Source organism: Myotis lucifugus, unplaced genomic scaffold (assembly GCF_000147115.1).
Source record: "Myotis lucifugus unplaced genomic scaffold, Myoluc2.0 scaffold_9, whole genome shotgun sequence".
NCBI lineage: Eukaryota > Metazoa > Chordata > Mammalia > Chiroptera > Vespertilionidae > Myotis > Myotis lucifugus.
The window spans coordinates 8,646,580-8,671,495 of NW_005871057.1; positions in this window are offsets into that span (position 1 = coordinate 8,646,580).

Here is a 24,916-nt window from a genome sequence, read left to right on the forward strand (position 1 = left end):
GCTCAATTGGATTGAGATCTGGTGATTGTGGGGGTCACCTAAGCAAGGTAAAGTTCTTGAAAGCACTCCTGCACAATACGAGCACCATGGCATGGTGCATTGTCTTGTTGGAAGAAGCCATCTCCATTGGGATACGCCATCAACATGATAGGATGAACCTGATCAGCAACGATACTTAGGTATGTTGTGCTATTCAGACATTGTTCCACACGAATTAAAGGGCCCAAATCATGGCAGGAAAACATGCCCCAAACCATAACACTGCCCCCACCAGCTTGAAGGGTTGCACTCATGCATGTGGGGTGCATGCTTTCATGCTGTTTCTGCTAAATTCTCACTCTGCCATCTGCATGATGAAACTGGAAACGTGATTCATCGGACCACATGACTTTTTTTCTAATGCTTGACTGTCCAATCCTTGTGTTCCTGTGCGAATTGGAAACATTTTATTTTGGTAACTGAAGATAGCAAAGGTGTTTGAACAGGCCTTCGGCTTCCATATCCTATACGAAGCAGTGTATGGCTAATTTGCCTACAAATGTCAGGTGGTCATAATAATCTGGCCTCCCAGTGTATATTCCCCTTTCTTCTCAGATCTTATCTGTCGACTCACCCTTCTACATACTCAGATATTGCAACATTGAACATTTTTGAGCAATAGCTTAGAAATATATTTCCACCTACTTCCTATAGCTTTTAGAGCCATCACATCAGCACTTAATTACATTTCATATTGTGTTATTTTCTGTCAGCTTAAATAGGTTTTCTTTATCTCCTCAACTGTATTTGTGATTTGTTTGAGAAAGAGATACCTCTGCTTATACTTCTTCTATTACTTTTTTATACTGGTCATTAGTTGTCCCGAGTGATATCCTATATAATAAAAGCCCAGCGACCAAAACGGCAGAACAACCAGAGACCAGAATAACCACTGCCCCTCGCCTGGCTGCCCCACCCCCCAGTGGAGACCTCCACCCTGATCAGGAGCATGGCTGGCTTGCAAACCACCCACAGTCTCTCATCCCTGCTGGTTCCACCCCCCAGCAAGGACCCCCACCCCGATTGGGGAGGTGGCCAGCTTGCAAACTGCCCTGGACCCCTTGTCCCAGTTGGCTCCGCCCCCCAGCCGGGACCCCCACCCCGATCTGGGGCCCTCATCAGTGCAGGCCAGTAGGCCCCCACCTGTGCACCGGGCCTCTATCCTATATAATAAAAGGGTGATATGCCAATTGATGCTAATGATGGAACGAACAGAACAACCACTTGACCAGTCACTATGAGGCGCAATGACCACTTCTTGGTCCCTTTCCCCAGTCGGCAGGCTCATATCACCCAATGGTGAACAAGGAACTGGGGGTGGGTTGTGGGGGACGTGGGTGGTGCCAAGCCAAGGCCCCCGTCCTGCCCATCACCCCACACACAGAAGGCAACCTCTGGTGGGGGCGGGGCTGATGAGTGGGTGGGAATAGCTGACCTCTTGGTCCCTTCCCCACACTGTCAGGCTCTGATTGCCTGATGGGGAACCAGGGGTGGGTGGCAGCAGGCAGCTGGGGAAGATGGCTCTGATCGCAGGCCAGACCTACGGATCGTGGTCCCTCACGAATTTTGTGCACCGGGCCTCTAGTCCTATATAATAAAAGCCTAATATGCTAATTGTCCTCTCGTCCTGTCATCCGTTCAACCAATCAAAGCATAATATGCTAATGATATGCTAAGGCCACTCAACTGCTCTCTATGATGTGCACTGACCACCAGGGGACAGACAGTCGACTGGTGGACCAGTAACTATGCCGTGCACTGACAACCAGGGGGCAGATGTTCTGACCAGTAGGTTAGCTTGCACTTGGGGTCCGGCCAATTGGGACTGAGAGAGATGGGCTGGACATGCCCTGGAGCCCTCCTGTGGTCCCTGTCTGGCTGGCCAACCTCCCGCTTCCCTCCCTGGCCCTGATTGTGCAGTGGGGTCCTTAGCCTGACCTGTGCCCTCTCACAATCCAGGACCCCTCAGGGGATGTCAAAGAGCTGGTTTCGGCCCAATCCCACAGGCCAGGCTGAGAGACCCCACTGGTGCATAAATTCGTGCACCAGGCCTCTAATTTTTATGATAAATTACTATATTCATCAGTTATTTATTGACATAAACTATTTTAAGCCTGGTGGGTTAGCCAACCCTTCAGTCTATTTCTAGTAACCTCTCATTTTGATAATAGCATATACATATACACCACACACATCCCCTCCATCTCTCTCTCTATCTTCCTCTCTATCTCTCTCATGAATACATGTAAACATTCACCTCACATATACAGAAATATCATGCTCCTCCCACCAAGTTTGTACAGGCAGGAATTTGTTTTCTTCTGGTTGGCCATATTATCACTACTCTCTACTCTTAATGTTACCTTTCATGGAAACATTATGCCTTGAGCATATTTATAAAACATGTATCTTCTTACTAAGACTTAAAGATGATGATAATGGAAATTAGATGTTACAGAAGTTAGATACAGAAATTATTTTTGTCAGACAGGTCTTTGCTTAACACCAAACTATACTATAGTCTACATTATTGTTTCAACTTTGATGCCTAGAACATACTTTCTAGTTCAAACGTGAAAATTGACATATATCTATCTATCTATCTATCTATCTATCTATCTATCTATCTATCATCTATCTATCTAGCCTGGTGCACAAATTCGTGCACCAGTAGGGTCTCTTGGTGTAGCCTGTGGGGATTGGGCCGAAACCAGAAGTCCAATGCTTCCTGCTGCTCCTGCCTGTTGCTCCCACTCATCCCGGCCACTGAGCCTGCCGTGGGCTCGCACCCAGTCAGTCTTGATCAGGAGAGGCTCACACCGCCACAGCCCATCCTGAGGAGTGGGGGCGTGGAGGCCAGGACACGATCGGCCCTCTGGGCAGGCAGTGGGATGCCCTTGCTGGCCCAGGATTCGGATCCATTCTGCTAATGTTCACACCTGTTGTCGTGAGCCACCTGGTGGCCGCTTTTATATCGTTTCTTCCTTATGGACCATCTAGGGAGGGAAAGCGGCTGTGGTGCCCAAGGCCGGCTTCCAGGAGGCCGGTGGTGCTGTCGGGATTGTGCCGGCGGTGCCAGTCCATTGGTGCCTGGCCCAGTCTCCAGAGATTGTAGCGGTAGAAATACTGAGGGAGTGAGTGGCTGCCACTGGGCTGGTGAGCTGCCAGGGACAGGTCAGTCAGCTGTGGCACTCTCGCTGTGAGAGCACACTGACCACCAGGGGGCAGCTCCTGCGTTGAGCGTCTGCCCCCTGGTCGTCAGTGCACGTCAAAGCGGCTAGTCTACCGATTGGTCATTTGGTTGCTTAGGCTTTTATATACATAGCCTAGAGGCCTGGTGCATGAAAATTTGTGCACTTTGGGGGGGCATCCCTCAGCCCAGACTGCACCCTCTCACAATCTGGGACCCCTCAGGTAGAGTCCCTAGGCCTTGCCTGAGATCAGGGCCTATCAGGGCTTTCCTTCCCCCTGCTGCTGGCAGCTGGCCCCACCCCAGCCACTGCCACTGCTTGCCATCTGTGCAGCGCTGCCCCCCTTCCCCTTCCCCTGGTGGCCTCCCTCTTCAGGTGACAGGCTGGGGTGTGGTGGCTTGGCTGGCCTGGGCCTCCCTCTTTCTTTGCTGGGGGGTGGGGCCAGCCCTGTGAGGGGCCATCTGCCTACCTGATGGCCCCTAACCGCTCACCGGCCTGCCTGATCACCCCTAAACACTTGCCTGCCTACCTGATCTCCTCTAACCGCTGGCCTGCCTACCTGATTGTCCCTAACCACTTGCCAGCCTACCTGATTACCCCTAACTGCTGGTCTGCCTACCTGATCACCTCTAGCCACTTGCCTGCCTACCTGATCACCCCTAACCACTTGCCTGCCTACCTGATCTCCCCTAACCGCTGGCCTGCCTACCTGATCTCCCCTAACCATTTACCTGCCTACCTGATCACCCCTAACCACTCTGCCTGCCTGCCTGATTGCCCCTAACTGCTTGCTTGGGGGCGGGGCCAGCCCATGAGGGACCGTGATGGTCTGGTCTCTGGCCGTTTTGGTCATGATGCCTCTGGCCTTTTATTATATAGGATGTCAGTTTTTTGTTTATTTAGCTTAAACTCCAACTAAGATGAAAGTTCAGCACAATAATAACCTGTGCCTGCCCTATCAATGTACTCCAACAAATTTCTAGAGAGTATAGGAGTCTTTTTCTAATTTTTAAAACCCAAGATTATGCATGCTCATGAAGGATGGCCAGCTGATTTTTAACTGTGTAGATAATGATATACGATATGCCACTTGGAATGTTATTCAAAGACTTGCCTGTCATTTTCCAGAGATGATCATCATTATTATGTCTAACAAAATAATATATTCTAATGTATGTAATTCTCTGAGAGAATATAATACTTTTTATAGAAAAAGACAAATAAAATGTATTCTATTTTAGCTTTTAATATAATACTAGAGGCCTGGAGCATGAAATACATGCACAGGAACAGTCCGTAGGCCTGGCCTGTGACCAGGGCCAACTTCCCTGGCTTCCTGCAGCTGGCCCTTCCCCCACTACCACTCACCCCTAGTTCCCCATTCAACATTGGGCAATTGGAGCCTGACAGCCAGGAGAAGGGACCAAGAGGTAGGCTGTTTCCGCCCACTTGCCAGGCGTGGCCCTCTGTGTGTGTGTGGCAACCAGCGGGGTGGGGGCCTTGGCCTGGCACCACCCATGTTCTCCCACTGGGGGGAGGGTCTGGTTGGGGTGAGGGCCCAGGGTGGTTTGCAGTCCAGCCACATCCCCAATTGGGGGGCGGGGCCAGTCAGGATGAGGGGCTGTGGTTGTTCTGGTCTCTGGTCATTCTGGTCGTTCTGCCGTTTCAGTCTCTGGGCTTTTATTATATAGGATATGCACATAATAGTTAAAGGATCATAAAAACATAAAGAATTACTTATTTAAAAACTCTATTGACTCTGGCTTTCTAACATGTATATTATTTTTTTTACTTACAAATTGTTTTATTAATGAAAGATAAAAATAGACTTTTATATAAATTGCTATTTTTCTTTTGGGATAGCTATGGTAATATATGGAGAGATGGTAATATAAAAAAGTATAATTTTTGATATAATGGAAGGTAAATGCTATTTAACTGAGTTAGGGTTAAGAAAGAGTATTTCTAAAAGAGGGAACAACACAGGTGAAAACTTGCATTGAGATAGTATGAAGTACCTAGGGAACTTAAAGCAACACAATGTTGTTGGATGGTTGGGTGGTAGGTAGGAATTAATGCCAGCTGAGAATGGTAAATAAGTAGAACCAATTATTCTGGGTCTCATCTGAATAAGTAGAGTTTACCATAATTTTGCTGTGATGTAGAAGTAGATTGAAATAAGGCAAGTCATGAAGTAGAGAGACAAGCTAAAAGGACATTGCAATGAAAGATAATGAAAATTTGCTTTATATGTTACCAAAGGAGCATGAGCTCCATGATGAAGCCCAGGTTTTTGATCTGGGCAGCAGTAGAGACTACTCCAGATAGAACAGAGTGAAGCAGAACTCTATTAGCAGTGTTTTAGGGATAGGGGTTGGGAATAAAATTGGTTTTGGAGTTGTTTAGTTTAAAATACCTTTGAGAAAACAAATTGTCAGTGTTCAAAGGGCAGTAGTTACTATTTTCAATGAAGAAAACCGTAGTTCCTTAAAGAAATGGTTGATTCTAACACCGAGGCATATCATGCATGTAGTGCCAGAAAGTAAGGAAAAGCTAAAGGAAGAAAAAGGATGGAGCATCTCTGAGCAACACAGGAGCCAATTTGAAAGAGTTCTTCAAGGCCCAAACTGAAATAATTTTAGCAACAAAATAATTAAAGGAGTATTAAAATTTAAATCAACATATAAAATAGACAGGAATGGGCATTTATATAAATAAATAATTGATTAAATTAATAGAGGTAAGAGAAAAATCCTTTATTAAGAGTCACAAATTTCATGTACACATAGTTCTAATGCATTATTTAGAAATACAATTATATCTCTAGAGCTTGTGATTCTCATGGAGCAGTTTTTCTAAAAAGATTTAACTCAATACAAATCAATTTCATACAGCTCTGAATTTAAATTTAAAATGATATTTTAATACTGCCTCTCACATTTCCTATAACTTGTGGAAAACTTTTTAAGAAATCAAAAGTGGATTCATGAATTCTAGTCCAATGGTGGCGTAGGTAAACAAGGTACTCACCTTCTCCCACAACCATATCAAATTTACAACTAAACTACAGAACAGCCATCATTTAGGACCACCTGAACTCTAGCTGAACAAAAGTCCTACAACTAAGAATAAAAAGAAGAAGCCGCATTGAGACTGGTAGGAGGGGCAGAGACCTAAACTGGACTGGTCTAGCCCCACATCCACTTGTGGCAGATAAAAATCAGGAGGGATATCTCAGTGGCTGAGGTCCACCCTGAGGAACCAGGGGTCCCAGCTCCACACAAAGCCCCTCAGCGCAGGGTTCCAATGCTGGGAAGGAAAGTTCCCATAACTTCTGGCTGTAAAAACCACTGAGGATTGTAGCTGAGTGAGATGGAAAGCTGCTGGAGTCCCCAGCATTCCTCTTAAAGGACCTGCACATGAACTTGCTGGGATTCACTTGTTCTGAGTTACAGTGCTGGAGCAGAAGCTCAAAAGGTACCAGGGACTTCCAGGGAGGAACTCAGTTGTCTGGCATCCAGGGGACAGCTGCAGGGATGGGGGGAGGGGGGAGGAGGGGCGAAGGTGTCTCTCCCAGACAGAAGTACTGGCAGGGTCAGTTGTTCCTTTTCTGAGCCCTATCCTCACAGAGCCTGAAAGTGTGCCCCATATCTGAGCCTCCATCAACCTGGCTATCACTGTTAGCTCCACCCTGGTGATTCCCTGAGACCCAGCCCATTCAGCTTGCAGGCCCACCCAAGCTGTTTGCAGTGGCTTTTCCATACGAATGACCTCTCTTGGCTCATGCTTCAGACTCTCAAAAAAAGCAGCATCTGGACTCTGCATGCACCATACCTCTCACTAAGTGTCCCTAGGCCTGGCACTAGTGGTAGCCAGCCTTAGTTAACAGCTCGTCCTCTATGGGCACCTCTAAGCTCAGCACAAGTAGCAGCCATCTATAGATTGCTTTGTAGCTCATTCCATGTAGCCCCAGGCAAAACAGGGATGGCAGCTGACCTTGGCCTTCACCTCTTAGGATGTCCCAAAGTCAGAGCACCTGGTGGACAGCTTCAGACCATTTTGAAGAATGACCCAACCACCTACACATGTGATACACTCAAGGGGAAAACTCAGTTGGCACCAGAAGTAAATTCTGCTTCATGGGATGAGCCCCTACATAGTTTACCCTCCACAGTGGTTTGTGGTCACAGCCAGTCCTTGTAGTCAATTTACCTGGGGGTAAATTCCTCCCATTCATTTCCAACAGTAATCAAGGCTCAGCTACAAGAGGGTGTACATAGCTCAAATGGATGGGAAAAGGGTGCACCTGGAGTGGCCAGCTTGGGTGAATGGGGAGGCTGTGCCACTGGATCCGACAGAACACCTATTACTTTAGGCTACTCTAGCAAGCCTGGGAGGCCTAGCAACTCTTCCTAGTACATAGAAACAAACATAGGAAGGCTGCCAAAATGAGGAGACAAAAACAGACAAACAACAACCAACCAAACAAACAAACAAATAAACAAAAACGTGTCCCAAATGAAAGAACAGAACAAAACTCCAGAAAAAGAACTAAACAAAATGGAGACAAGCAATATACTAGATGCAGAGTTCAAAACACTGGTTATAAGGATGCTCAATGAACTTAGGGGAAGAAAGAGTAGATGAACTTAGTGGGAACATCAACAAAGAAACAGGAAACATAAAAACAGAACTAGAAAACATAAAAAAGAACCAGTTATAAATTAAGATTACACTAGCGGAAATGAATAATTCATTACAGGGAATCCACAGAGTAGAAGATAAAACAGAGGATCAAATCAGAGATTTGGAAAATAAAGAAGCAGAAAATACCCAATCAGAACAGCAAAAGAAAAAAAAGAATACTAAAAATTAAGGAGCCTCTGGGACAAATTCAAGCACACCAACATTCACTCCATGGAGGTGCCAGAAGCAGAAGAGAGAGTGCAAATAATTGAAAACCTGTGTGAAAAAATAATGACAGAAAACTTCACTAAGCTGGTGAATGAAATGCACATACAAATCCAGGAAGTACAGAGAGTCCCAAACAAGATGAACCCAAAGAGGCCCACACCAAGACACATTGTGATTAAAATGCCAAAGGTGAAAGACAAAGAGAAAATCTTAAAAGCAGCAAGGGAAAAGCAGTTAGTTACCTACCAGGGAGCTCCCATATGACTGCCAGCCAATTTCTCAACAAAAACTTTGCAGGCTAGAAGAGAATGATGAAAGATATTCAAAGTGATGAGAAGCAAGGGCCTACAATCAAGATTACTCCACCCAGCAATGCTTTCATTTAGAATAAGAGGACATATAAAGAGCTTCCCAAACAAGAAAAAGCTAAATGAGTTCATCACCACCAAACCGTATTACATGTGTTAAAGGATTTTCTTTAAGAAGAAAAAAAGTAAAAAATAAAAATATGAATAATAAAATGGCAATAAATGCATATCTATCAATAATTGAATTTACTAGTAAAAAACAAAATAAATGAACAAGCAGAATAAAATCAGACTCATAGATGCAGAGACATCTTGATAGTTGCCAGATTGGAGAGGGGTTTGGAGGGATGGGTGAAAAAGGTGAAGGGATTAAGAAGTAAGTACATATTGATAGCAACAGAATAGTCACAGGGATGTAAAGTATAACCTAGGGAATATAGTCAATAATATCCTAATAACTATGTATGGTGTCAGATGGGTATGAGATTTATTGGTATGATCACTTAGTAAGTTATATAATGTCTGATCATTGTGGTGTGCACCTGAAACTAATATGATATTGTATATAAATTGTAATGGAAAAATATGAATTTAAAGTAATGAAAGTGAATTCATGATGTGTATATAATTCAAAATACCTGTTAAGTCATTTTATCTCTGTACCTTCGATTACAAGCCAAAAATTAAGTTTAAAAATGTGTCCCTCACTAATAATTGGCTTACTTAAAGTTTCGTATGGAAATCATGCTATTTTTTGGTGCAATGTGATGATCTTTAAGTTTAATTCCTATTTTTAATGCTGTGGATATTCACTTTCCAGTATTACAGCAGTTTAAAAAACCACATATTCTAAACTCTGAAGAAGTCTAGTCACTTACTGATGAACTCTATTGAAATGTCCATGCATACCTTTTTATTTTATAAGAATTTACTGACCTCATATATTGCCTGAGTATGTGGGAGGGTTAATGTTCATGCCCATTCTCGGGGATGGACTTTGAGGATTGATGGTGAAGCCATCCTCTGCACACTGGGCCCAGTGCTGCCCACATGTGGGACCTCCCTTGTCTGTTGTGGCTGTGGCCACTGCTGCTGCCTCTGCTGCTTTTTGTCATGGCTGCCAGTCTGGACCGAGGTCCCACCTGACCACTTTGAGGACACCTTTGTGCTGGACCATCAGGTCAATTGCTCAGTGCCCCTGTGCCCACTGGGCCCATGGGTTGGAGCTGGAACTTGTACATACACCCCCAGGCCTATCTCCTCAGGTCACAGGCTTGTTCCATTGTCTCCTAGACTTCACTTGAAGTTCCAACATAAATTAAGAGTTTCAAGGTGGCAAAAACAAAGCTTTAAACCAAGAGCTGGACTCTACTGAAGGTGAGGCCCTATGCCTGGCCAGTATGTGTTTTCTTACTAAAGTAAAAGATTTGAATGATGATGCCTACTTTATAGGCTTGGTGATGATATTAAATGAGGCTATAATATGCAGACCTTATAACAAGGTTTGTTTCATAGAAAACATTCCGTAGGCTGTAGTCATTGCAATATTATAATGACATATAAGACTCATTTATTGCCCTGGCTGGTGTGGCTCAGTTGGTTGGAGTGTTATCCTGTACATGGAAAGGTGGTGAGTATGATTCCAGATCTGGGCACATTCCCAGGTTGCTGATTTGATCCAGGTCTGGATGCATACGAGAAGCAACCAATTGATGTCTCTCTCTCTCTCTCTCTCTCTCTCTCTCTCTCTCTCTCTCCTTTCCTTTTTCTAAAATCAATTAAAAACAACAACATGTCCTAAGGTGAGGATTAAACAAACAAGTAAACGAACAAATAAAGACTCATAAGTCTTTGTAATCTAGGCATGTGAACAAGTTGTTACAACAATACATACATACATACATACTACTAGGTATTGAGACTATAAAAATGCCCTGTTTACAGGGATTTGTAGAGATGAAACTTTGGTAGAGATGCAAACTCTGCTGGGGAGGGGCAGGAGACTCACTCTGGCCCAAGACCCCCATCCTTACAAGGCAGAGGGAGGAGGAAGGGAAGCTGAGAAAATCCCACCTCGGTAGCTGAAGTGCACAGGCTTTACCTGAGACTAAGCCTAGAGCAAGAGAATCAAGGAAACCCCCTGTCCCCAAAGGAGGTTTGCACCAAATACGAGGCAACAGCAGTTAACTGCTGGGATGGCAGCAGGAGTATGAAGGTACTTTCTGTGTCACAACCACACAGGGTCTTCTCAAGGCTGAGGGGGGATGTGGAAGTAAGTTTAGGAAAGCTCTCCGGCATTCTAGGCTGCACTAAGCATGAGATAGCCAGAGTCCCCAACTTAAGGACCCAGAATCATCTCCACTGATACTAGTATTTAGCCATAGCAGAAAACTGCCACTAGATGGCACCAAACCTCACCGAGGCCCAGATCAGGTCTGGATTCCATAGCTGGACTGGGGGACTATCCATCTTGTTAGATGGGCAGGGAAGCCCTAGTCATTTCACCTGCCTTGTAATACTGCAACCCCATATGTAATATTAATAGTTTTCCCTTAATCACCCCTTGCCTTTGTGACATTGAGGTGTTTTGTTTTGTTTTGTTTCTGTCTTCAAAACCATGTAGTATTACTTGAGAGATGTTGTAGATATGCAACTGCTTGGGAGGAAGTGATCAAACACACATGCACACACACACACACACACGCACACACACACACATGCATGAGCATTCTAAGTGACCATGGAGCTATCATTGACAACATGTGCATGATAGTATTAGCTGAGTCTGGAAAAATCATCCTTGCTGTATCATGGATCACCAAGGGAGAATGGCTACCAGAAATCTGCAATGTGAAAGTGTTGTTGTTTTTCTCTTTGCATCACTTTTACTTAGCATGCAGTGATGATCTTGCTTAAATCTGTTACTACACTGGTGATTGTATAATGATGATACGCTACTTCTAGGTGTGTGCCTTTTAATTTCCTCTTATTTTATTTTGGTTCCAAGAGCAAAAACGTAAGTGCAACATCACTGGGTTAGCTTGATAACGGTTCAGTTTAAAAGTCACTAAGAGAGGAAATGAAAAGTGAGATTTGAGCTGAAAGATATATATATTTTTAAAAAACTATCCCATTGTATTTTAATGTTTCCAATAGGCAAGAGATTATGTTTCTTGTTCTCTTCATCATTTATCTGGGAGTTGGGTGCCTTAAATAAATCATGGCAGGCACACATTTTACTTATTACTTTCTGCCCCTGACCCCCAAGGTTCTATATGAATTTGCCCTGAGTTGGCCATCTAAGCTCTTCCACAATTCTCTCCTGTGGTTAACACAGTATGGAATCACTTGTCTTTTCTTATTTCTCAAGCATATCTAATTTTACTCAGAATTTTAAATGAGATTGTTAAATGGCTTGTTTCTTCTTGTCTTTCATTCCTTAGCTTAAATGTATTCTTTACGTGGAATCCTTCCCTGACTATTCCAAATAAAGTAGTCACTATGTGCTCTATATTATAAGAACTTCCTTAAAATCAACCATAGCCCTGGTGCTATCTGACAGTTGTGCTGGTCTTTTCTGTCTTCTGTAGAATGTAAGTTTCAGAAGAGTAGGTATTTTAGCTACTTGTTTCCTGCTATATCCCACAAATTAGAACAGAACTGACAACAATATTTTGAAAAAGAAATGCCTCAGTATGCACTTGTTAGCTATCTTATTAATATTAGGTATAAAATATGAATTTAACATTATTTTAAAATCATAATGGACCAGTAGTGGAAATATTTATTTGGTTCAACCTGTATACTGAGGTGAATTAATAAAGTGGTGTGTGTGTGTATGTAATATCCCATTAGAATGCTAATGAGGCAGTTAGTTACAAGGCCAAATTCTAAAATAAAGGAAATGAAACTCCTAGGTGTGAGCCTGGTATTGAACTCTGCTTTCCTATAGGGGGATCTGCCAACTTTGCAAGAAGTGACTAAGAGGTCAAGAAGCTGATGAGCGTTTTTGGAAAATTTCCAAGAATAAGAAATTAAAATTGGGTACAAGCTCACCAGAGAGCATTGGTAAATCACCCAAGTTTCAATTAAGATTCTGGTGGTCTGGACCCCCAAAATAAGAGTGAAATACCCTTGTGGGGATTAAAGTGTGACTTCTAATTTCAATCCCTGATCGAAGAAGGGTGGTGTAATTTGTTGACGACCCTAGCCACCTGCATAAGCAAACAGAAATCTGCCCAGGACAACAGGAAACCCTCCTAGACCTTCAATCCTCTTTACGTGTTTGCATATGGAACCTCTGAAACAATAAGGAACAACCAGGCAAATGAAGAAACTGATAATGCCACCGAAAAAGCAAGAAAGCCAGAAAAATAACAATAACTAAGAACTACAACAAACACTGCTATAATGCTTTTAGAAAGTTATACATACATTCAATACCAAACAATCATTTTACTCTCACAGGTATCGAACTGAACTCAGGGCAAACCTGTTCTGCCCTGGCCTCCCTCATCACTGTCAATGGCAACACCAGGATCCAGTGCTCAGACCAAGACATGGGGGTCATCTTCGGCTTCTTTCTTTTTATCACACCACATACTGAATTGGCGAGGAAATCTTCCCTTATGTAAAAATACAGGTAAATACAGAATCTCACCATTTCGCATCATACCCACAGCTACAAGCTTGCCACCCTGTTCCTACTGAATAGCTCATGCCTCTGCCTATAGCCTCCACACAGCAGCCGGGATAATTGTACTAAAGCAAACATCAAACTGACTCAAAATTTTGCAACAGTTCACCCTCTACTCAGATGAAAGGACAAAGTCCTTAAAATGGCTGACAGGCTGTGTACCTTTGAAAATCACATCAAGAGCCAGTTTTACGTCTGTACCATAAAGTATATATCTCACCCAAACTTTTGCTGGAACACTTGTGCCATAGGATGTCAACTTTTGCATTTTCCTATGATATAATGTTTATCTCATGCCAATAAGTGCTCCGTTGGCACTGCAGAAACTGCATTATTTACAAAAGGGTATTTTAATATTTTTTTAAAAATGTAATTTTGGTAGCAGAACTAGGTTTCCATCAACATTAGTGAAAATGGTCATTTATTGATTAATGGGCAACACCGCTGTAGTAGACAACTGATACTTTAAAAACTATATTGATTTAATAAATATTTATTTTGCATGAGTTCTCATCATTTTTATCATTTTTCCTCTCATATAATGTATTTTGACTAAAGTAACCTCTCATTGAGCACCATATGGCTATTTTATTAACTTATTTTAATCTACCAATAATCTACAGATAAATAAACTTCAATATATAGAAATGTTAGCCTTAAATTTGTTTTGCTCCTGTGTAATGTTTTATGATTAAAGCAATCTCACATTGAACTGCAGTTGTCTCTTTTACTAATCTGTTTCAATCTAATGGTAGTTAAAATATAAGTAACTTTGGGTGTACATAAACTTTGAATTAAAGAACTGACTGAGGCAGAGATGCTAGAAACTAGCACACAGCCCTAGTTACCATACTGTTATTTCTTTTGTCCACAAAACTAAGCATAGAACTATGTTTAAATTCCAGATTGTTGCCCTCACCGGTTTGGCTCAGTGGGTAGAGCAACTAGTGGGTAAAGAAAGTCATATATTGACTTTCCTCTACGAACTAAAGGGTCCTGGGTTCCATTCGGCCAAAGGCAGCCAATCAGTGATTCTCTCTCATCAATGATGTTTTTATCTCTCTCTCTCTCTCTCTCTCTCTCTTCCTTCCTCTCTGAAATCAATAAAAATATATTTTTAAAAATAATAAATTCAAGATTGCTGAATTTTGAAAGATGAATGCTTGCTACAACCTAGTTTCCACAACCTAGTTTCCACTGTCCTTTCAGGCGTCTATTTTATTTTTATTTTTTTTCTATCTACCCCAATGCAAATTATAACTACTCTTTAATTATAATATTTTTGGGGTGCAGTCAAATTAGATTACATAATTGCAATAAAACCAGTGAAATTGAGTTGGTGATGCTATCCACCCATTTTGTATAACCTATTTTTTTTTAGAAAGATGATTAATGCATTCATAAATCTAACAACCTTGGTCACTGTCCCTGTGACCTGGACCCTCCTAGTCCACATCCTGAGCCAGGACCACAGACGTCACCCAGAGTGGAACTTGTGACATGTTAGCGGAAAAATGGAAACTACATTTTGATATTCAATTCTGGGGAGGAAACTGCTTTGCCAAAAAAAAATTCGCTTTGTAAGTTTTCATTTTAATTATCTGCATCGTGGTGTCTAAAATGATTTTTTCCTTTTTGTTCTGATTTGGTAGGGAAGCACACACTAGTCTACATAGCTACCTGGACACACTGCCAAGATTATTTCTTATAAAGAGGAGTATTTATGCACAATAGGGAGTCAAGCCCATTTCCTGTCTCTGTCAAAATTCTGTCTACCTTGGGGTAGAAAAACACCCCTTAAACCAGCTTTCTCAAATTAGATAGTGTTAAATTTTTAATTAGAAGGAAAGTTATGTCTTTAAATGTCATGCATTATAAAACAAAATATTTGAAATGTACCTTCATAGCAATGTTTAATTTTACACAAATATTTAGACATAAACACACCTCAATATATATTATTTCCTGTTTGTGTATTTCTCTTAATAATTATCTGTTTACATGCCTACAAAAGTAACTTCCATAATTTATAATAATAAATATTGTTTAATATAAAAATAGTTAAGAAAAAAGAAAACAAAAACCTTTGAACTGAACAAATAGGTTATTTAATATCTACACATATGGGTTTTTTTTACAAAATAAAGATGTATTACGATGGTTTATATAGACCTATATTCTTAAAACCTTTACAAAACTTCTAATCTCTATGTGTATATACAACTTTTGATATTCAATTTAGGGAGATATTGGTACAATCTGCATTGGACTGGATTCAAAATTGTAAAGTCAAGAACTCATATGTGGAATCTAATGAACAAAATAAACTGATGAACAAAAAATAGACCCAGAGACATAGAAGCATCGCATAGACTGTCAAACCTCAGAGGGAAGGCAGAGGAAGGGGGTGGGAAGAGATCAACCAATGAACTTGTATGCATACATTTTAGCATCACCCATGGACACAGACAATGGGGTGTTCAGGGCCTGGGGTGGGGGGCTGGAGTGGGCTGGAAGGGGTTAATGGGGGGAAAAAGGGGACTTTTGTAATGCTTTCAATAGTAAAGATTAAAATAAATAAATAAATTTAAACTAAAATAAAATAACATTAAAAATAAAAAAGAAATGCTTTGTCAATAATATCTTTCATTTGCAAATCTTTTGAACTCTGTATAACCATATTCTTATTTAGTTTATTCAATAAATCTTGATTGAGTGCTGACTTTGTCCTGGGCAAACCTTTTCAGAACTGATGACAGCAATAAAAAAGGAAGCAAATTCTTGCTCTCAGGTGACTCAGGATAGGTAAATGTAGTTAAATTGAAAGAATTACTTTCTATGGAAATATATTGACTTTCCACTATACATTGGAATTTTTCTCAAAATGGTTAAAGGTAATGTTTATTTTCTGCCCCCACACACCGTTTACCTATACATTAAATTGACCTTTTTAAATTGTTTGAAAGCAAACAGGATTCTTTTCTAAAGATTGCTTCTTTTTTTATTATATCGACCAAACAAGTAATATGCAGTTTGCACTTCATAGAGCTCTTATTCCCTTCCTCCTTTCCTTGTGACACCCTCTGTTTTAAATAGGTCAGTGAAACATACATATACACTCCCATACCTGTGAGCAAATCTAGAAGTCAGATGTGTGTAAAATCATTCTTATTTTTGTATTTGGTCTGAAAAGTGATATAAGTTTCCAAAGACAATGCCAGGTAAAACCTCTAACATCACTGAAGATCTTTCTTTTTCAGCTAATGTAGTGTACGTTTTTGCACTGGTTTGAACGGCTTGCTTGACAAGAGTGGCAAAATGGCATCCTTACCCTCTGACTCATTTTCTTATTTGATTAGAATTTTCCTGAGGGCAAAATCACTCCTTATTCATCACTTTGAAATAAGAGCATCCAACATAAGGAATTACCATAGTTGTTAAGGAATTCTTATGTGTTGGATTATTTGTTGTTGACTATGTAACAATTTTTGGGAGATGCAAACAGGGTTGTGTCTTCTGGTGAACTCAGGGGGATTCCTTAATTAATAAATCAGAGTGAAGATTTGCCAGCTGCACATACATGAGAGCTAAAGCAAATGCATCCGAGATTCAGTCTAGGTATTCACTCCTCCAAAAATTATTTTCTGATCTATCTTTTCTGCTGGCCATACTGCTCCCCTGCTCCCCTGCTCTCAGACTGTACCTCCTCTCTATCCTCCCATAATACCTTATCGTTACATTTAACACATGGCTGATAGTTATGAGCTGTAGTTCCACAGAGACAATGAGCTCTTTAGGGCAAGAAGTATGTCTTATTCTTCTTTGTGGAATTATTGCCTTGCATTCAGTAGTTTGCGTTAACATATATCACTATGCTTTGGAATGTTGCTTGAGTGAATTTAGTGAATGGATAAGTGAACAAGATGTTTATCATTTGGGCGAGGCAATTCTTTCCTTCAGATGATCCAACCAACTCTCCAGCGCAGTTTTCATCCTACTGTCACCAAGATGGTTTTGTTTCCACCCTGATTATTTAACAGATAAAATAAATCTGAAACACAGAGAAGTCAAGGATATTAATACAAAAGGCCACTCAGTAGAGCTGAATCTAAAATTCCAGACAAATGGAAAGTATGAGACAGGCGGCATAGTGGCTAAAAGTTTAGTTTTTCTCTATGTCAAAAAGAAGCAGGTTAGAATTTGAGGCCCCTTATTGACAGGGTATTTCTAGGGAATGTATATCATTTTCAAATCATCTGTTTTTGAGTAACGCCTACTGCATAATATTGCTGTGTAATAATAATTTAATACATATATATATATGTATATATATATATGTATATATATATAATAAAGTGTTTAGACCAATGCTTGGTACATAATAAATACAATAATCTTAGATATATTATAAATATCTGTATTAGGGGTTTTAAAAAATATAAATCAGACTAAAAAGAATATCATAAGATAAAAGGCACACAAATACAATAAATGATAGTCCATCTGACAAAGTATATTAAGTAACAAAAATCCATGGAGTTATGGGTCCTACAAGGCAATTTCTTGATGGGATAAATATTTTTACAAAATAGCTGTTGCTATAGTGAGTCAATATTCATTTGCACTTGGGACAGACCCACTTTATGATTCTTGTCTTGGTTTAATTATTAACAGCTTTCCCTTTCACTCGAAATTGTCTGGGTTTGATCAAAGAATTATATGGTGAATATATGATAGCATATGTGCTAATCTGAAAAATATTGAAGAACTTTTTGAAATGTCTAAGAAGCATCATACAGTGAAAACTCGCACAAGCATCTTTAGGAAGAGTTTCAACTTGAATATGCAAAAATTTGGGTAGGTCAACATTCAGGAAGTTGGAGGATATAATGGGAAATGTCTACTTCCTCTGCCCCTCACCCTTTTTTATAAAAAATAACATTCATTTCAAAAATTATTTGTTACAGAAAAAAATGTTCTGATAGGAAATTCTTCTTTGCATCATTTATCAATCTTTTTTGTTAGCAACAAAATAGTTGTGTTACATCAAATAATTTCTATAGTTTTTTTCTCAGTCATTATCTAAAAAACAAACAAATACAGAAAAAAACAAATATAAAACATATTGCACAGTTATTCATAAACACAAAAGTCTTTGCAATCAAAGATAAATCATAATTAAGAAAGCAATTATGCCAATTATCTATTTTAAGAATTAGACAAAGGTCATTTCTTGAAAGTACATTCCTTTAAAGTATTGGGTAGCACATTTTTCATTATAACTGCTAAAACTTCTACACATATAAAGAGGTCATGACCGGCTCCAAGCCTTAACAGTCATGACCTGCACGGCTCTGAGCATGCCCCCACCCCAGTGGACACACACAGGGCTGGGGGCTGGGCTCCAAGCAGCTGTAGCGTGGCTCAGAGCACACCCCCATCCCAGGGGGGCCTCTGCGAGTGAACTGCAGAGGAAACACCTTTTCTGATCGCTCATTGGCTAAGCTCCCTGTACGCCACTCACAGTGTTCTTGGTAACTTGGGTAATAAGAATCCAAGAAGGTGATCTAGGGTTTTTCCACCTCACTCCTGGAGGATAAAATGAAGGTTCGCTGCTAGAGGGGCTAAGAAATGCCATATCCTGCCCTAGTCGCTTTGACTCAGTGGATAGAGCCTCGGCCTGCCAACCGCAGGGTCCGGGTTCAATTCTGATCAAGGGCATGTACCTAGGTTGCAGCCTTCTCCCTGGCTGGGGCCCAGGTCAGGGCTCATGCAGGAGGCAACCAATCAAAGTGTCCCTCTCACATTGATGTTTCTCTCTGTCTTTCCCTCTCTCTTCCATGCTCTCTAAAAATCAATGAAAAAATATCCTCAGGTGAGGAGAAAGAAAGAAAGAAAGAAAGAAAGAAAGAAAGAAAGAAAGAAAGAAAGAAAGAAAGAAAGAAAGAAAGAAAGAAAGAAAGAAAAAGAAAGGAAGAAAGAAAAGTGTCATATCCTATGAAAGACACATTTGAAAATGCCTAGAGAAAGTTGTCATTTTTTTTCGTGGTGAAGGGACTGGAGTCCATGTTGATGAAAACACCTTGGGCGACTGTGGTGGCCAGCAGTGGCAGCAGCAGCAGGATGATGGGGGTGGTGCCTTCCCCTGATCAGCCCGTTCACCTCCTGCAGAGGGAGGCCAGACATCCCCTGAGGGCTCCCAGACTGTGAGAGGGGACAGGCTGGGCTGAGGGACCCCCTACTCCAGTGCATGAATTTCATGTACCAGGCCTCTAGTTAGTTATAAAAGAAAGTAATATCACTGTGGTAATATACAAAGGAGTAGATTTTAATACTATTAGTCATTAAAATACAGATAGAAATTCAATCACATTACTATAAATGTAATACTTTTCAGATAATTGCCATATTATCAAAATTTTGCAATTGGAAGAGCCTTAGGAAATTTGCTTTATGAGTTATAAACACAAATTTATAATTATAATTTCAAAAAATTGAAAGATAGCATTTCAAAAGACATTTTAATTAGTGATGATGGCTTCTTAGAGGATAAAAATAATTATGAAATATTAATGTGCTAACTCATCTCTAGAAGTACAATTAAAATTATGCTGAGTTGAATATTGGCAGATTTAGTTTTCTTGCCTTGTAGCAGCTGTCCACAATGTGGTTAAATGTGAAACTCAGTAAACTTACAAGTTTACTTACTCATTAGTAACTATTTTATTATATTTCTGACTACTTTAATATTCCAGATATTCAGAACATTTGTAATTACAGCATTTGTTAGAAAATATTATTTTTAGAATTTTTAATCAGCTATATTGAAAAAAAAGGGAGGTGTTTTTATTTTAAAAGCTATCCACCTCTTGCTAGCTAGCTTGGTTTTGTTTAAGATTTTTAATGTCTCTCATTTCATAGATTGGATTTATGTTTGGTGATCACTTATTAACCAAACTGAAATTCTATGTAGCATTATGCTGCATAATTATTTCAGGAAGACTAACTCTCTATAGAGACCTAGAAATATCCAAAATTTTCATACTGAAATTATCAAAGGGTTGAATTCAATGGGACAGAGGTTTCCAATATGGCTCCACTTCCTGTTTTGGGTTATTCAAAGCAATGAGTGTAAGTATACATGATGGGATAAAGAAGGGTGGTTTGAGGTACTAAAATAAGGAAATAATAAGCTTCCTTTCTTTAACTTGACTAATCATCCAGAAAAATGCAATTGAAAAATATTAATTATAAAATAAACCACAATTTTCAAGTATACTAATTAAATAATTTTATGGTAGCAAAAGTTGATTTTGGATTACTTAAAACATTTGAAAGAGAGTTAAAATTCATATCATCAGTCAGCTTAGCTTTGTGATTCTCTGTATGTGAAATTTGGAAGAGAAAATGTATAGGTTTATTATTTCTACTACTATATCTCCTAAGGAGTGGGGATTCTAGAATCCTAATGGATGTGCGTTACCCAAAGCAGCAGCCTGAGGGCCTTGCACAAACCTGAATACACAGATGGTTAAAGGGATGGGCAGGTGGAAGGAACTGGAATGAAATATACTTATCAGTATATGAAAGCAGAGGAAATTGTTTGTGGTAGAGATCCTGCCTGGGAGGGCAGGAGGCTGGAGGGCACCTTGGGGAAAAGAACCCAAGGAGAGAAGAGGGAGGGAAAAAGAAAGGGAAGAAAGAAAAGAGACAAGAAAGAGAGAGAGAGGCTATGATAGGAAAAAATATTTTCAGGGTGAAAATCTGAATTGTGTGATATAACTACCCTCTCCCTCTTCTGTCTTCTATATAAAATCTTCTTTAAAAATGGACTTTTAAAATGGACTTTCTTCAGAGGATAAAGAAAGGTGCTGAGCCCTGGACCGAAGTTGACCAAGGCAAAAACCTAGGTATATTCAGGGGATCTACATACTTTTGTATCTTTCTATCATCTATCTATCTATCTATCTATCTATCTATCTATCTATCTATCATCTATCATCATCATCTTCATCATCATCTATCTAAGAAAGATGGAGAGGGAGAGAAACTAAAGCTAATTATTAAGTGGCATCTTTAAAAATTTCTTAAATAAGTGCAAAGCACTTTAAAAATATATATATATCTATTGATTTCAGAGAAGGGAGAGGGAGAAAGAGGTAGAAACCACTGGAGATCAAGCCTGCAACCCAGGCATGTGCCCTAACCAGGAACTGAACTGTGACCTACTAGATCATAGGTCGATATTCAACCACTGAGCCACACCAGTTGGGCTACAAAGCACATTTTAAATAAAAAGGAGAATAGTTTGTTTCTGTCTTTTGTTATAATCTACTGATAAGTTATGATTAGAGTTGAAATTGAAGTTAAAGAAAATGTTAGGCCATTATTTTACATTATACCATATGAAATATACATATAAAAACAATGAAGAAAATAGAAAAAAATTGAAAAATTTGTATCAATTAGGAAACTGAAGCATTACTGTAACAGTAATAGTCATTCTACACTTCATTTTCATCTTTGATCTTGCTTTCATTTTACTGAGATGCCCATTCACCTAGGTTACATTTGGTCTACCTGTTTTTTTCCCTGAACATCTTATACTCCTCCTTTATAGTGCTCACCACAATAGTAATTAATTAATATCTATTGGTATCACTTTCATTCTATGAAGTGTAGTCTTCATGGAGGTATGCCTAATGTCAAAATAACTTATCCCCCTACTGCAAACATGTCTTTTTCTAGTGTTCCATTTTTTAAAAACTGTTAAGATCTGGCACATTTTATTGAAAGGGGTTGGAAGAGATTAACCAAAGAATTTATATGCATATCTGCATAACCGATGGACACAGACAGTGTTCTATCCTATAAAATAAAACCCTAATATGCAAATCAACCAAACGGTGGAACTACTCGTTGCTATGACATGCACTGACCACCAGGGGGCAGACACTCAATGCAAGAGCTGATCCCTGGTGTTCAGTGTGCTCCAACAGGGGGAGTGCCACTCAGCCAGAAGCCAGGTTCACGGCTGTTAAGCGCGACGGCGGTGGTGGGAGCCCCTCCTGCCTCCGCTGAAGGCGGGTGTTAAGGAGCGAGGGGTCCCAGACTGTGAGAAGGATATCTGCTTGCTGGCTTAAGCCCACTCCCTGTGGGGTCCTGGACTGCAAGAGGGCGCTGGTCGGGCTGAGGGACCCCCCTCCAGTGCATGTAATTTTATGCACTGGGCCTCTAGTTTCTTAATAAACGGTAACTTCAAGCATACAGCAGCAAAACCCAGCTAGGAATCATCATCATCATCTTCCCCTCTCTCACCCTTTATGAAGTCTTATTTATTTTAATCCCTATATGATCCTAGAGTATAGACATTTATTTTCATTTTATCACAACACTACTTTGAACCCCTTCATTGACTTCTAACTGATTTGTTTACATCTGCACCCTCATCCCACAGCACCCAATCAATTTCTACAGCTGCAACCAGAGGTAACTTTACAAAATGCAACTCTTTCTATGCATCCTTCCTTCTTAAACTGAAGGCTGGCTCCCAGCTTCCTCTCCAATCTGAATTCAAAACATGTTCTCACCCTAACCGGTTTGTCTCAGTGGATAGAGCATCGGCCTGCAGACTGAAGGATCCCAGGTTCGATTCCGGTCAAGGGCATGTATCTTGGTTGTGTGCACATCCCTGGTACTGGGTGTGCAGGAGGCAGCTGATCGATGTTTCTCTCTCATCGATGTTTCTAACTCTCTATCCCTTTCCCTTCCTCTCTGTAAAAAATCAATAAAATATATTTTTAAAAAAACAACAAAAACCTGTTCTCTTCCAAAATTGTACTATAGCCAAGTCAAATATTTTATATCTTTATATTTGCCATGCTTAATTAACACCAACTTTACCAAAAGTGCATTCTATCCCTCATTTGCCTTCTCATCTGCTACTCATCCTTCAGATCTCAGTTTAAGTGATGTTTCCCCAGGGAGCACACCACTGAATCTAGGTCAATCCCTCCTTTTATAGATTTCCTTGAACTATGTACCTGTCTTTCACAACGTTTATCAGAGTTAAAATATGCCATTTGCTTACATGATTATTTGATTAATGTCTATTTTCCCCAATGGAGAAGACTACAAATGAGCAGGGAGAGTGTTGAGCTTACATCAATAAATATTTTGTGAAGAAATAAGTAAATAAATTCAGGCCTACATGTTTTCGAGAGAAAGGAAAGTTTAGGGCACAATACCTGCCTCATTGAACTGTGATATTTTCAGCTTTTATCCCAGAAGTGAAGTGATGGAGAGATAATGTATTTCTTAGTATAAAACTTCAAAGTTGTTTGTATAGGTAACAATAGAAATGTGACACACAGAGCAAGAGCTAACAATGGCACCTGCACATGAAGAGAATGCTAGCCATACAGAATGATTCCAGTTATATTCAGGGGCAGAATAAAAGTTGTTCTTTCTATTTTTCTTATCATAGTTTCCACTAATCCTTTATAATCTGGTTGAGTCATGACATTTCCCCCAAATCCACCCCAAACTCTGTGGTCTTAATATTGGCAACAAGCTCTGAGCAAAACACTTGCCCACAAGAGTGTCTGTGCATTATGGTTACCATGGTTAGAAAATATTTTGTGAGAATGGTCTTTTAAAGTAGCTATCAAATCAAGTGAACAGCCGTTTCAGAGTTGATAAGGCTGAGAAAGTGGAAATATGCAGACCTTTTTGTCAATGGCTACAATGGTTTCAGGAGATCTTGAATATTATGTTTTTAGAAAGATTAAAAATACCTGGCAGATCTATCTGTTAGGTGCATGCTAGCAACCCAATCTATTACAGGAAAAGAAAGCATACTAAAAATTACATTCAAATATAATGAGTCATTAGATATATGAAAAGGAAGTTTAAAGGGTAAAGGGCAAGAAGGAATAATGTGGACTAGAGGAAGGAAATGGAAAGATAGAAGAAAGGAAACTAAAATTAGAGGAAGATAAAAAATAAAAAGAGGAAACATTCATGTACTTAAGAGACTTCATATAAAATTTAAAAAATAAATATGTGATCACATTCCATCAGTGAAAGAATAAGATTATATTATCAAGTACTATAATTATTCCTTGATTAATTCAAGTCCTACCCTTCTCTCAAGTGCAAAATTACTGACAAAATTCCAGCTGCTGAAGGATCAAATGGTAAAAAGATTTGTAAGAGATTCACAGAATATATAACTCAATATATTACAAATGTGCAACTTTCTAAAAAGTTATAGCCAACTCAGGCTTTTTAAAAATATATATTTTATTGATTTTTTACAGAGAGGAAGGAAGAGAGATAGAGAGTTAGAAACATCAATGAGAGAGATACATCGATCAGCTACCTCCTGCACACTCCCCACCAGGGTTGTACCCACAACCAAGGTACATGCCCTTGACTGGAATCGAACCTGGGACCCTTCAGTCCGCAGGCTGACGCTCTATCCACTGAGCCAAACTGGTTAGGGCAGGCTTTTTTATTTTAAATTTATAATCCTAATTCAGACATACATATACTTTAAATCCTTCATAGAATAAATTAAATTAATCACATGTCTTCCCTTTAACAGTAGTCATGAGATATTGTTTACATACACCTGTATACATGTACTAATTAAATTCCTTGTACTTTGAATTATTTACAATTTTGAGGTAGTTTTTTTCCCCGAGATATTTTATATTTAGGAATCACTTGAGACTTTGTAAGAAATTTATATATATAAGGACTTA